The sequence below is a fragment of the Mesoplodon densirostris genome, chromosome 3, assembly GCF_025265405.1.
Source record: "Mesoplodon densirostris isolate mMesDen1 chromosome 3, mMesDen1 primary haplotype, whole genome shotgun sequence".
NCBI lineage: Eukaryota > Metazoa > Chordata > Mammalia > Artiodactyla > Ziphiidae > Mesoplodon > Mesoplodon densirostris.
Genome location: NC_082663.1, coordinates 156,524,941 through 156,530,212, shown reverse-complemented (window position 1 = coordinate 156,530,212; position 5,272 = coordinate 156,524,941).

Here is a 5,272-nt window from a genome sequence, read left to right as displayed (position 1 = left end):
AATTTGTTTGCTTGTGTTTTGTGTCATATCTATGAAAATGTTGCCCTATTCAAGGTCATGCAGAGTTTCACCTATGTTTCCTTCTAAGAATTTTATAGTTTTTAAAATAGTTTTAGCACTTACATTTAGGTTTTGATTCATTTGGAGTTAATTTTTGTATGTGTTGTGAGGTATGGGTCAGATTCATTCTTTTGCATGTGGATATCCAGTAGTCTCAGCACGAGTCATTGAAGAGACTATATTTTCCCCCATTGAATGGTCTTTTTAGTCTTGTCAAAAATCAATTGACCATAGATACGTAGGCTCTCAATTTGATTCCACTGAGCTATACGTTTTTCTATATGCCAATACCACATTGTTTTGACTCCTGTAGCTTTGTAGTAAGTTTTGAACATGGGAAGTGTTCTTCCAAATGTGTTCTTCTTCTAAATTATTTCCACTATGTGGGATCCCTTGCAATTGCATATGAATTTTAGGATCTGCTTTTCCACTTCTGCAAAAATGCTATTGGAATTTTGATAGTGATTTGCATTGAATTTGTAAATCATTTTGGTAGTATTGTCATTTTAACTATGTCTTCCAATCCATGAATATCAAATATCTTTCCATTTATTTAGGTCTAGGTCTAGGTCTTCTTTAATATATTTCAGCAGTGTTTTGTAGTTTTCAGTGTGCAAGTCTTGGACCTAAATGGTTAAATTTCTCCTTAAGTATGTTATCATTTTTGATGCTATTATACATGAAATTGCTTTAATTTCCATTTAAATTTTCTATTACTAGCATATAGAAATAAAACTGATTTTTACATGTTGACCTTATATCCTGAAACACTGCTAAACTCATTTATGAATTCTAATTGAATTTTGGTAGTTGTTCAGCTTTTCTATATATAAAGTCATGTCATTTGCAAATTGAGAAATTCTTCCTTTCTAATTGGGATGCATTTTATTTCTTTTCCTTGCCTAACTGCTTGGACTACAACTTCCGTACACTGTTGAATAGAAGTGGCAAAATCAGGCACCCTTCTCTTGCTCCTAATCTTAGGTGGAAAGCTGTCAGTGTTTCACTATTCAATATGATGTTAGCTGTGGATTTTTCATCACTGTACTTTATCATGTTAAGGAAATTCCCTTCTATTCCTGAATTGTTCAGTAATTTTACATGACTGGATTTTGCATTTTGTGAAATGTTTTTCCTGCATTAAGATGGTTGTGTGTGTGTGTGTGTGTTTTGCTCTCATTCTACTAATGCAATGTATTATATTGATTGCTTTTTTTATGCTGTACACATCTTCAATTTCTGGGATAAAGCCCACATGGTCATGGTGCTTTATCCCGCTAGATTTATGTTAATTTGGCTAGGAGTTAGGCAGCCATAGGTGCCAGAGACTTCAAATTCCTCTAGTATCCTTGTTTTTGTCTCCACTATTGACAAAACACTAAACACTCCCTAAACACTCCTCCTCAACGAGAGTCTGTATCTCTCTTTCTGCTGTAATCCAGTGTTGTTGGTATGTTGGCAAGCTGTGGGGTAAGGGTGGGAGTAGGGATGGGGGAGGAGGATTCTATAATCTTCCAATTAAATCTCAGTTTTAGTAGGCCTATGTCTAGGGCAAATGTTTATCGGGTGGTATAGCTTTTTCCCAAGTTCCTTGCCCTATACTCCCTCCTCTAGTTGCAGCATTCCCAATCTTTTTCCTTGAATCCCCCCCAACCCCATCTATTTGACTGTTTTCTCCTCCTTAGTGAGACAGGAAGGTTAGAGGGGGCTAAAGTGGGTGGAGTGTCCTTACCTCAGCTAGCATAAGACTCTAGAAACTCTTTTCCCCAGGAGAGGAGGCATTTTTGGTGGAGAAGACTCTGGGTGTATTTCACAATGGTTACTCTTCTTCCACTAGAACCCTGAGGGAATACCACCATGCAAATCCAACCGGGTTTCTAGATCTAATGACAATGGAAATGTGGGGGACTCTTAAGACTGTGGCCCCCCCAGGAGTTTCTCACTCTCAAGACAGTCCACACAACCTTCAGCAATTTATCAAAATGAGCATTTAAATCTTTCTACCAGTTTATGGCTTCAGTAATTTCTGTTCCAGGTAAGCAGATCTTGGATGTATCTTTCTGGATATGCCTGTCTCTCCAGGTTTCAGTGTTGCAATTTGCCCACCAACCTCAGTTCTCAGGAAGGTAAAAGAAAAGTCACTGATTTTCAGCCTGCCCAAATTTTTCTTCTTGTAACGATACAGCGATCACTTGCATGCTGCTTACATGTCATAGCTGAAACAGGAATTCCAAACAAGTTTTTGAATGCTAGAAAGTTGAAGATTATGAAATGCAAACAAAATCACAAAAATTCTTTAACTGCTCAAGTGTTTAAATGCTGAAGTAATGCAACAGCTTCACAATAAGTACTCCAGTGTCAACCGAAAGAATATCAGGTGTTGTCTGGGCAGAATTATGCAGAAATGCAGAATATGGGCAAGATAGCCAACACCCTGCATATAATCCATTACACTTTGATTCAACTTTGAATAAATTGTTTGCACTTTTGCACATCCACCATAATTTGCATTTGTATTATCTCTATGAAAAGCAGTACACTTCTCATTAACTCAATAAGTGAGCAGCAGCCTTCTAAGCAAGCCTTTTTCACGAGAAAAACATACAAGCAAAGGGATTTATTTTTCAGTATTGTGATTACTTGCAACTTGGGCTGTGTTGTAAAAACACAAGGCATTTTAGATCTTTAATAATCTCTGTAATAGTAAATAGAGCTATTACTTTTTTTATTGTTGCAGCATTTTATCCTGGCATTTAATTTTTTTTTGCAATTTTAGAATCAGAAAATACTCCTGGTATGTTTGACCAGTCATTTGTGCTGAAAAGATTGATAATGATGATACACAAGGTGGACGGTCATTACAACTTCTGCTGTGATTATTTTATTTTCATCCGAATTTGTTTTAATTAGAAAATGTAGTTTAACTGTTTATAGCTGAGATAATCCTATATCTCTTAGGTTTAGCTGTTAATAGATACTGGTTTATAAATGACTTTCTATCACTTTTTCATATTGAATGAACAGTTTCATGCTGTGGAAAAGGTTTCAAAAGGATTTTTTTCCCTCATTTAATAGATAACCAATGTTCTGAAAATTAATCATGAATTTACATTTGCATTTGGGATTCAAATACTAGATGATAGCAAACACCACAGAAATTGAAAATATTGAATTTGATAGTCTCATGGCATCATGATTATGTTTGTCACTCACGAGGCTAAAGTTATAACAGTAAATTGGGGTTGAACTGTAGAAGTTGTTACCAACTAACAATAAATTGAACTTTGATATGTGATGAGGAAAAGGTGGACATCATGTATGGCTGCAAGCGAGAGCTGTATTCGCAAGGAAGAACCTTCCCAAAGAAAGCCACAGCTGATCTCATACAAGGTTTTGGGAAGCTTGGTTCAAGGATTGGTGGATTTTCAGAAGCAGGGGTGTTTATTGATTGACAGACTTTCAATTATGTTAGTGTGATCACTGAAATAAGGCGGTTATTGACTGGCAAACTTTCAGAAGTATGGTCACTAGACTGAGGTATCTGCTGACTGACTTGTCTACAGGCATGGGATAGTAACAAATTGGCTGACTTTCAGAAGCTGCAGTCTCTTTAACTTGCTAACTGTCAGAAGCATGGCCACTGTTGATTTTCAGAGCATGTGTACTGATCCAAAGTAATCTCTAATTAATGGTGATTACTTGCTTACAACTTGAGACTTTGACAAAAAGAAGTCTTTTCCTTTCTTTAATATGGAAAAGAAGACTCTCAATTCTTATTTACTTTCTCCTACACCCACCCCGCCCCCCAACTTTGGTCTTTCCTCTGCCAAATATACGAGACAGTCTATAAGGGATTGTTTCAGTCTTTGTGGAGATACAATTTTCAGCTAGCATTGCCACCTAAGTCATTTAAGTGCCAATTACTGAAGCAGAAAAATAGTTTCAACTGCTCGATTTTCATTACTGGGAAAAAGCACAACTTACTACAATAAGGGTGACCTGACAAAATCAATAGAGGATGCATTTTAAAATCATTCAATACGAGACATATCCAGTATACACAGGATACCTGGCAACCCTACCTTCTAGTCAGCTTAGCCTTCTCATTCACCAACATCATCTCTTTGCTTGTGAACACCATGTCTTGTTTCTAAACCATTATCTTGTCTCCTGTTCTCCATATATGCTATCCCTGCTTGAGTTTGGACTCTCATTCACCTATCACTTGAATTACCATAGCCCAGATTTCTAGGCATCAGTCTATACAGCTTTAATACATACTAAATTCACCCTCTATACATCGTTGCCAGAACAATGTTCCTTGCTTAACATTTTTAACTGACTCCATCAATTTCAGGATAAAATCCAAACTTCTTTTCATGGCAAATAGGCCCTTTGTTATCTGGCCTCTGCCTTCTACTCAGACTTTAACATCTGCCATTCTCCTGCTCATTAGTTCTATACTTGAGTTTCCATAAAGGTGTCATGGTATTACTCACCTCTACCTCTCCTATTTGGAATGCTTATCTCATCCTCTGGAGAGTTCTTATTATTCTTTCAAAACCTGGCTCAGGCATCATTGCCTCTGGAAAGCTTTCTCTGATGTCACCAGGTTTCCTTGGTTACATTCAATCTCTCCTTCATCATGTCCACATCTCTACAACTTTCTTGCCCTGAAACATATTGTCACAACCTATCTATCTGCCTGTTAAAACAACCACACTTACATATAGTGACATAATAATTTGCTTTACTCATCTGATAGTCCTCCATCCCCTTTCCTATATTCATGGCTTCTTGAAGGCCTGTGACTTTTTTCTTAAAATTCCCAGTGTGGGGGCCTCCCTGGTGGCGCAAGTGGTTGAGAGTCCGCCTGCCGATGCAGGGGATACGGGTTCGTGCCCCGGTCTGGGAGGATCCCATATGCCGCGGAGCGGCTGGGCCCGTGAGCCATGGCCGCTGAGCCTGCGCGTCTGGAGCCTGCGCGTCCGGAGCCTGTGCTCCGCAACGGGGGAGGCCACAACAGTGAGAGGCCCGCATACCGCAAAAAAAAAAAAAAAAAAAAAAAAAAAAAAAAAAAAAAATTCCCAGTGTGCAGCATAGTACATGTCCCAAAGCTGGGACTCAAACAACCAACCAACCAAACTACTGAGTTGCTTATAAATTACTCTTTTTGTTTTCTTAAAATTGTTTGACACTAGAGAACATCAAG